Genomic DNA, 9,980 nt, shown 5'->3' with positions numbered 1-9,980 from the left:
TAATGAGTCGACTTTTTGCATCACATGGCCAAAGTATTGACGCTTCAGCTTCAGCATCAGTCCTTCCAATGAATATTCAGGACTGATTTCCTTTAGGATTGACTGGTTTGATCTCCTTGCAGTCCAAGGGACTCTCAAGAGTCTTCTCCAACACCACAACTCAAAAGCATCATTTCTTCGATGATGCTTTCTTTATGATCCAACTGTCACATCCCTACATGACTTCTGGAAAAACCGTAGCTTTGACTAGACAGACCTTTGTTGGCAAAGTAATGTCTCTGCTTTTTAATAAACTGTCTAGGTTGGTCATAGCTTTCCTTTGAAGGAGCAAGCGTCTTTTAATTTCATGGCTGCAGTCACCATCTGCAGTGATTTTGGAGCCCCCCAAAATAAAGTCTGTTACTGTTTCCATTGTTTCCCCATCTATTTCCCATGAAGTGATGGGACCGGATGCCATGATCTTAGTTTTTTGAATGTTGAGTTTTAAGACAGTTTTTTCATTCTCCTCTTCCATCTTCATCAAGAGGCTCTTTAGTTCCTCTTCACTTTCTGCCATAAGGATGGTGTCATCTGCATATCTGAGGTTATTGATATTTCTCCCGGCAATCTTAATTCCAGCTTGTGCTTCATCCAGCCTGGCATTTTGCATGATGTACTCTGCATATAAGTTAAATAAGCAGGGTGACAATATACAGCCTTGATGTACTCCTTTCCAAATTTGGAAATAGTCCATTGTTCCATGTTCAGTTCTAACTATTGCTTCTTGACCTGCATACAGGTTTCTCAGGAGGCAAGTAAGGTGGTCTGGTTTTCCCTTCTCTTTAATAATTTTCCACAGCTTGTTGTGATCCACACAGTCAAAGTCTTTGGCATAGTCAATAAAGCAGAAATAGATGTTTTTCTGGAACTCTCTTGCCTTTTCTATGATCCAGCGGATGTTGGCAATTTGATCTCTGGTTCCTTTGCCTTTTCTAAATCCAGTTTGAACATCTGGAAGTTCTCGGTTCACATACTGTTGAAGCCTGGCTTGGAGAATTTTGAGCATTACTTTGCTAGCATGTGAAATGAGTGCAATTTAAATGAGCCTAATTCAGTAAGCACTCATTAAACTGTGCCTTTAATTTGTCCCCTCTAACTGCCTCCTCTCTTGGGTGATTTGGCTATGAGGACATAAAGGTTAATTTATCGTAGCATACGGAATTCCTGGTTCAGACTGCATGCAGTTGCGTGGATCATGTGTCCCCCACTTTGTTATTTCATCTGGGTTGGCTTGAGTTGCCACCCCCCAAGTCATTCCTTTATTAAACCAACATTCACAGCAGAGGGACTGTCCACATCCTTGTTTATCTCCACCGTATAAATTAGAACGAGCTGAGAACAGTGGTTTGGTTTTGTTTTGATTTCAGGGTTCTGTCAACCTTCATAGCCCTTAGAATCATTTGGGAGCATTACAAAGCACCAGAGATGGACCTCATTCCTTCACTTACCCCTTATCGATCAGATTGGGAGTAGGACCCAGGAGGCTTAAAAGCTCCCCTGATGATTCTCATTGAAGTCAGGCTGGAGAGCTACTGTTCTACATGAGTGCTTCTCAACTTTAACATCCATCTGAGTCACCTATAGAGCTGGGCCGCTTCCAGTCAGTCTGGAGTGGTGTCTATGAATTTGCAGTTCTTACAAGTTTCCACGTAATGTGGATGCTGCCAATCTGGGGAACAGTGCTTTTTATTTTTATTAATTAGTTATTTATTTTTGGCTGCGCTCAGTCTTCACTGCTGCAAGGGCTTTTCTCTAGTCATGGTGAACAGCGGCTACTCATTGCAGAGCATGGGCTTCTCATTGCAGTGGCTCTTGTTACAGAGCACTGGCTCTAGTGTGTGTGGGCTTTGGTAGATGTTGCCCATGGGCTCAACAGTTGCGGTTCTCGGGCTCTAGAGCACACGTTCAATAGTTGTGATGCACAAGCTCAGTTGTTGCACAGCATGTCTAATCTTCTCAGACCAGGGACTGAACCCATGTCTCCAGCATTGGCAAGTGGATTCTTTACCGCTGAGCGACCAGGGAGGCCCTGGGGAACACTCTGTGATAACTGCTGATCTAGATGAACCTGAGTGGACCTTTGGGTTTTTTTCCTTCCCGGCATCATTTTCCACTCTGGTGAGAGCTCATGACTTGCCTTTAGTGAACTACCCATCCTCATATCTTAGGCCACAGATGTAAGTGGCCTCCCAACTTCAGGGGCAAGAACATGACCAAGTCTGGCCAGTAAACAGAATCTACACCCTGGCTCCAGTGAGTGAGTGGTTCAGCAATGGGCATGTCACTTAACAGACAAGTGAGAGTCAGCCCTGGTACTTTTGCTGGAACCCTTGGGAAGAAGTGCTAAGCTGGTAAGATGAAAGCCTGGGGTTGCTGGGGAAGAACCTACCCAAGGATGAAACAGGCAAAAAGAGAGCAGAAAAGACTAGAAGTCCTGATGATAACCTGCTTATCCCCTGGATCCAGCCAAGCCTGAATTCAGACCTAAATATTTCAGTTATCTGGGTCAATAAATTCCCTTTTGGTACATCACAGGGAATATAACCAATATTTTATAATAACTTTAAGTGGAATATAATATATAATAATATCAAATCACTATGTTGTGTATCTGAAACTAATATAACATTGTAAATCAACTACATTTCAATAAATAAATTCTCTTTTTAGCTTAAGCCAGTCTGAGGTGGGTTTTGTCATGTGCAATTCAAGAAGTGCTGGGAACTACTTGGTGGTCCAGTGGTTAGGACTCTGTGCTTTCACTGCCAAGGGCCTAGGTTTGATCCCTGGTTGGGGAACTAAGATCCCGCAAGCCATGCAGCTTAGCCAAAAAAAAAAAAAAAAACTGCTGCCTATATGGAATATCTAAAGTGCTTTCCCACCCAGAGACTGGGTGGGACTCTAGGTTCTGTCCTGGTTGCTGCTCCCATTAGGCAATAATCTTCCAAAAGCCCCTGGAATGGAGCAGCAGGACTCCTAGAGGTCATTTAGTGCCATTCTCCTCCTTGTTTCTGTGGGGAAACCTGGGGCACAAGGAGGGGTGAGGTCGTGTCCTGAGTCATGCATACAACAAAGCCGAAAGGATATCAGATCTTGGCTCTGTCAATAAATCCACCCAAACCAGTGGGTGATAACAGCCACCAGTGTGATGCCAAAACACTGACAAGTGTCCTTCTCAAGGACACCCACACAGGGACTGAGGCTCCCTCCTTCGGCTTGAGAAAGAGCATTACTGTGTCTCAGTTTCTCTAATTGCAATTGAACAAACACAGAGGTAAATTCTATTGTTCTTAATAACATGGAGTTTATGGAAATAGGGAAATTTTTTTCCAGGGGACAAATGTGAGCAAAAAGAGGAAAATAAAATCCCCAGTAATCTCACCACTTGTGCTAACATTAACAACATTTGGGGAGCATGTTCCTTTGTGTTTGTTTGCTTTATCTATAAAGATTTACATCAGGTAAGGTGGAGACTGGCCCTGAGACCCAAACTACCTTCAATCAGGAATGAATTGGGGTGAGTCTTGGCAGTGAAAGAGGAGGAGATTTCTTCCAGTCTTGGGGGTTGTATCAGACAGGGTTCTTCGTGTAAGCACCAGAAATGAGAGAGGAGGGGATTCTTTTGGAAGACCAATGGGAGCTTACATAATTGATAAAAGACTAGAAGAGCAGACTTGGGCCAGCAGGAGTTAAGGAAACTCTGAGGGTCAAGAAGAAGAAAGTAGGAAAACCATCATTCACTTGATAGAGACATAGGTCAGGATGCTATCAGTGATCCATAATGGCTATTGCCACAAAGAGAATGACCAGAAACCATTCCTCTGTCCTTGCCAGAGTCAAAGTCCTGAGGAAAGAGCATTTGAGACCACATGTTCCCCGCTAGTTCATCCAGGTGAAAAGAGGAGGGACCTGATCTCTTTGACTTCAACTGAAGGAGGCCAGCAGGGGAAGGAAGGATTCAAGAAGTACTGCTCCCCCAAAATAGTCAGGGAGGAACAATTTTCCTTAATCAAACTAGGGTGCCCTTAGGAGGGGGATGGGAGGTGTACAGCCTCAAACCAAGAGTTACCCACTAGAGAGCTAGAGAGGGCAAGAGCTTGGGGGCTGCTGCTTCTAGGGCCAGTTTATCACTGATGCTGCAAATCAGTCCCAACCCACTACCCCAGCACACTGTTGACATACCTGGGAAATAAAGCAACCACGTTTGAGTGTAGGTGGAAATAAAGAGCCATAACATTGGGTGTCCAAGGTATGTGTCATGGAGTGTATGCAAGAAAAGTTTCTTCCTTTTTCCAAATCCCCCTGGGGAAGCACCTGCAGGACCAGCGAGATGGAATTTGCCTCCATCAATGAAGTGGTTTCCTTAGAGGGCAGGGGCTGTACCTGGTGCTGGGTATTGTTGACTGTGTGTCTCCAGGCTCTGGAGATGTGTTAGAGGAGCACTGACTCTGGGCAACCCAGCCGCCCGTTTTTAACGGTGTCCCCATGTATCAGAATTCAGCAACTGCAGGATACACAATGGTCAGGCTTCCAGGTTTTTCTCCTTCAGGAGATGACAACGAGAACTGCCCCTTTGGACTAAGTAACTGCTCTGAGAGTTATCCTGGGAGGGAGGACCCCATGTTGGGGAGAGAGTCATTCTCAGAAGAGGTGAGATGGGAACTCAAGTCATTCAATTTTAGTAATAAAAATCACATGACATATCCTCCTACACAAAACCCAATTCACCAAGATCCTCTGGTACTGATTTCCTACTGACTACAATCTATCCAGCTCTCCTTGAATCTGTCTCACAGTTTTCTATCATACATAACCATGGGGATAGCATGCATCTGCTTGTCCATTGTCTTGCTCAAGTTCAGACAAACGTGCTAACTTGCTTCAGTCATGTCCAACTCTTTGCAACCCCATGGACTATAGCCTGCCAGGCTCCTCTGTCTATGGGATTCTCCAGGCAAGAATACTGGAGTGGGTTGCCATTTCCTTCTCCAGCGGATCTTCCCAACCCAGGAATCAAACCTGCATCTCGTATGTCTTCTGCATTGGCACGCAGATTCTTTACCACTAGTGCCACCTGGGAAACCTATGTTGCTATCATTTCCTTGTCAAAGAGGGACTTAAGGGGCTTACTGAAGGGAAGAGAAGGTACTGAATCCCTGACATTCAATATCCCCTTTATTTCTATGGGTGGTTTGTTGGAGACTCACATTGCACTGGAAGCTTGGAGTCTTGATCCTCGTCTCTAGCTTGGTCATTAACTTGCTGTGTGATCTTGAGCAAGTTGCTGGAGCTTTCTGAACTCCACATCCTTCCTCAAGCAAATAACTTCCACATTGCCCACTTCAGGGGCTGGTCATTGGTTTGAAAGAAGTTACCGTTGCAGAAACCTAGAAAAGACAAAACAAATAATTATTAACAACAAGTAATATGGGGAGATTTTCTGCTGCAGTACTGGCTTTTCTGTGTCTGCAGAGCTAAGGAAACAGGAAATAAGATTTTGGTTCAGAAAAACAGCTGTTAAGGGATATTTCTGTGTGTTGGTGTACATGTGTTTGAATCTCTCTCTGATTCATATTTCTCTCTGGGTGTTCCTCTGTCTCTGTATCTCTCCCCTTCCCCCACTCCTTCTGGACCTTTTCCCAGTCTTACCCTGGCCAGAGCTGAAGTGTTATCACGAGTGATAGTCCCCTTTAAATCAGATCTGTCCTGCCCTAATGGTTGCAGTAGGCAAGATCAGGCCAAGTCAAAACAGTACCTGGGCTTTTCTGGCTCCAGACTTGAAAGACAGAGCTTTTCAGTCTCTTGCAAGTCCTAGTTAAATAGGACCTCAGTGGCAGATCAGGGCCAAGGAACCCCAGGCTGCTGTACCAGGCTCCTGGGGATTGGGGTGAAGAGACAGCGGGGGGAGGGGAATTTGCCAGCACTTGGAGACTGACAGTTTCAGGCCAAGGTAGGCAGCACTGATGCCGACAGCACGGCCCTGCCTCCCGCCCACTCACTGGCCTCTACCTGCTTTCTGCCTCTACAGCCTCTGGGATCAAGACAAGCCTGGGTGCAAATCCTGACTCCCCCCACCTGCTCAGTGTGTAACCTTGGGCAAGTCATCATTTACCACTACGAATTGGGTTTCTTTGTCGGGGAAATGAAGATGATAAGAGGTAAGGTGTAAGGGCCAGTTTGAACAATAGTATAGCATAGAGCAGGAATCAGCCAAATATGGGCTGCCGACCAATTCTGGCTCACTCCTTATTTTTGTATGACCCTGAAAGCTAAGAACTTGTGTTTGTGCGTGCTCAGTCATTTCAGCAGTGTCCTACTCTTTGCAACCCCATGAACTATAGCCCTCCAGGCTCCCTTGTCCATGGGATTATCCAGGCAAGAATACTGGAGTGGGTTGCCATTGTTTCTAAATGATTGAGGCGGGGTGGGGGTGAGGGAACAAAAGAGAAAGTAATATTTCCTGACACTGAACATGATATGAAATTCAAATTTCAGTGTCTCTAAAGAAAGTTTTATTGGCACACAGCCACACCCATTCATTTTTGTGTTGTCTAGGACAACAGAACTGAGTCATTGGAACAGAGACTGTATGTGATCATAATGCCTAAAGTACTATCTGGCCCTTTACAGAAGAAGTGTGCCTAACCTGGGCACAGGTTTAATAGTACAAACTACCTGGGTTCAAATCTCTGTTCTGTCACTTCCTAATTTTGTAACTCTGGGAAGGTCACTTAATTCATATGTGCCACAATTTCTTCTGTAAAATGCAACTAACAATTGTGATTAGAGGTTGTTTTCAGGATGAAATGAGTTAATATTTGTAAAGCACCAGGACCAATGTCTACATGCAGTAATATGTAAACAAACAAACAAGATCATGTATATGAGGAATTAAGCAATGATTTTGTGTTTTAGATTTTGTTGGAAGGAAAATCAGAAGCAATGGTGGCTTTATCCTCGATACTGTCCTGGGCAACAGTCTTTTTTAGTCAGAAACCTCAATGAAGACGTAAGACAGTGGAATGCATGGAGGGTATGGTTGGGAGTGACTGGGGGAGGATGGAATTGGATTCCTAGAGACCCTGTCAGGGACAAATGCATGAACTATACAGATAACAATTTGGAGGGCAAAGCCTATAATGTGACTGATTACTCTACAGAGATACTAATGTGTGTTTTGTCATTTTTGTTCTTTGGTTTTTTTTTTTTTTTTGCTGCTATTGAATATTAAAAAGAATGAAAGCTGGTTTCTTATCTCCTCCTTGATCACCTCACCTCTTCAAGAGCACAAGATTTTTTATTCTTGTAGTCTTAAAAAGAAATTGAAGGATGGAGGCAGTTCTGCCAAGGTGGGAGAGGGTTTGGAAGACTTGAGGTGACTGAGGCACTTGGGCCTGGTAGCAGCACATATAATATCCATTTTAATACAAAGCAAAATGTGCTACCCCAAAGTGAGTACAACGTCAGGCCACATTAATAGAAGTAGGTATGGTAGAAAGAGGGAAGTTATGTCCTTCTTCCTACTCTGGGCAGCCCATTTCCTACCCTGGGCGATTTAAGAGAGATTAGAATAGATGGGAATCCACCTGCCAATGCAGGGGACACAGGTTCAATCCCTGGTCCGGGAAGATTGCACGTGCCACGAAGCAACTAAGGCTGTGCCCCACATACTGAGCTCATGCTCTACGGCCCTTGAGCCACAACTACTGAGCCCGAGTGTTGCTGCTACCAAAGCCCAAGTGCCTAGAGCCAGTGCTCCAGTGCTCCACCACAAGGGAAGCCATCGCAATGCAAAGACCATGTACCACAGCAAAGAGCAGCCCCCACTCACCACAACCAGAGAAACCCTGTGTGCAGCAATGGGAGAAGACTCCGCACAGCCAAAAAGAAAGAAAGAAACAAAAGGGCTGTCTACATTTGTTGGTATCCCCCACCTTCTTGTCAGTTGCTCTGGGTTTCTCCCCACCCTCATCATCTCTGGTGCATAGGAGCAGTTGGTAAACTCCAGTAGCTTCCGTCTTCCAAACATTCTCAGTTATGCAGAACTCACCCACTCTTTCCTGTGGAAGGCGGGCCCAGAGGATGAATCCCACTGCAGATCAAGAATTCTACTTTATCAGCAGCTACAAAGGCATTAACCTGATCCCCCGGGCTGGGGTTGGGGTGGGGGGGGTTGGTCAAAGTTTAGCTTGTTCAGCAACTCTTGGAATCACCTGGCCTCAGGAAGTCCTGTGTTCCCCAGTGGTCTCAGAGACTGAGTGGCCCATCTCAAAGTCTTCAATGACCTCTGCCATGTGTCTATAGCCTAATTTCCCAGGCTTATCTCCCATTACTCCTCTCTATACTTGCATGACTCAGCCAAAGGAGAGCACAGTTCAGCTTTTTCAAAAGCACATGCTATATTAGTTGCTTTTTGGTTGCGAGGGGCAGAACGCCAACTCAGACTGGGTTGACCAAGAAAGGAAGACTCATTGGCTCATGTGACTGAGATGTACAGGGCTGTCTGGCGTCGGGCCCAGTTGGATCCAGCACCTTAGGATCTCTCTATCTCCTTCTCTCGGCTCAGTGTGAGCTTCATTTGCATACCAACTTTCCCTTAGGAAATTGTAAAATGGTTACTGAAAGCTCCAGGCTCAAATCTGGAACTCAACAACCCTAGCATAAATAGAATTTCACTCCCCCAAGAGTTTAAGTTCAAGACTCAGGAAGTGGCTCTCAGAAAACAGACTGGGGTTATTGTCCATCCCAAATCAAGTCACCTTCCAATACAAGGATTACAGTTCAATCCCTGGTCAGGGAGCAAAGTTCCCACATGCCTCTCAGCCAAAAAAAAAAAAAAGAGTTAGGGGGTACAGTGAGAGTCAGTGTTGCTTACACGCATGATTTGAGAGTGGGAAAGGGTGATCCTTAAAGACAGTGTGCATTCTGTGCTTCAGAGAAGGGGAAAGGGGTGATGGGCAGGCAGTAGCACAGGCCCACAGCCACACATGCTGTACCACTCCTCCTGGCAGCCTAGTGAGCTAGTATCAGTCTGACAGAGAACAAGGGAAGTAAAGCCAGGAGGAGCACCTCTGGGAAAGTTCTGTGTTCCTTTAGGACACCTTTTGGCTCTGGGAGGGGACTGGAGGGGAGGATGAGGAAGCCATGGGGAGGATTTTGAAATCTGAAAGTTGACCTTCCTGCAAAGATCATGACTAATGAAAAGAAAGATGCCTCGGAGCCTGGGCCCAGAATCAGGGAGGAAAATCCAGGGAACTGGGGAGGAATCATGGAGCAGACACTACTCAACACACTTCCTCCCCTTCCATCCTTCTTGAAGAGCCCTCTACAGTTCAGGTGTCCACTCAGCCCAGACTCTGGGTGCATTGTGATTGGTCCAAGCCTATCACGATGCCCCACCCTTCTTGCCAACAACTGAACTAAGTCTGAATGTGTGATGTAATTCTGACCAATGACCAATGGCTTTTCAGAACCATTTTCTTTACAGACAAAAAGAAACACATAGGAAGACTCAGACCACCTCCCTGTGCTGGACACTGTCATGTTTGGAAGTGCAGCAGCTATCTTGTAACCAAGAAGAGAGTCAGACTGATGGCCTTGTGACTCCTGAAGAAGACAGACAAGAAAAATGGAAAGAACCTGAACCTTTGCTTATGACACTGAGCCCCCAAATTAATCAATCCTGGAATCATCCTACTTTGGACTTCTTAGAGTGTAGTATAATAAAGTACCCTTGTTGCTCAGGCCCATCACATTGGAGTCCTCTCTTACTGTGGCCACAGGACACTAAGTGACTCAGATAGGCTCTGATTACTGAAAGAGCTTCTGAAGAGAGAGGACATTTCCAACACTGGGTGTGGAGGCTCTAAGCATGTTGCACAGCCCCTCTGAGACATGTAGAGTAGTAGAAAGAAGAAGTACTTCAGAGACTCATATGCCTA

The 9,980-nt window shown here is 45.4% G+C and overlaps 1 long non-coding RNA gene across 1 annotated transcript; it reads left to right on the top strand.

The window, feature by feature from the left end:
- The first annotated feature begins 5,790 nt into the window (after positions 1-5,790).
- On the top strand, positions 5,791-9,771 carry LOC122701004. The gene is made up of 3 exons (XR_006342894.1): positions 5,791-6,197; positions 6,955-7,072; positions 9,527-9,771. It is a non-coding gene; the product is annotated as an uncharacterized LOC122701004 (long non-coding RNA).
- The last annotated feature ends 209 nt before the right edge of the window (positions 9,772-9,980 follow it).

This window comes from Cervus elaphus, chromosome 9, assembly GCF_910594005.1.
Source record: "Cervus elaphus chromosome 9, mCerEla1.1, whole genome shotgun sequence".
In the NCBI taxonomy this organism is placed as follows: domain Eukaryota; kingdom Metazoa; phylum Chordata; class Mammalia; order Artiodactyla; family Cervidae; genus Cervus; species Cervus elaphus.
Note: the sequence above shows the minus strand (reverse complement) of the source record. Positions and strands in the feature narration are given on the sequence as shown.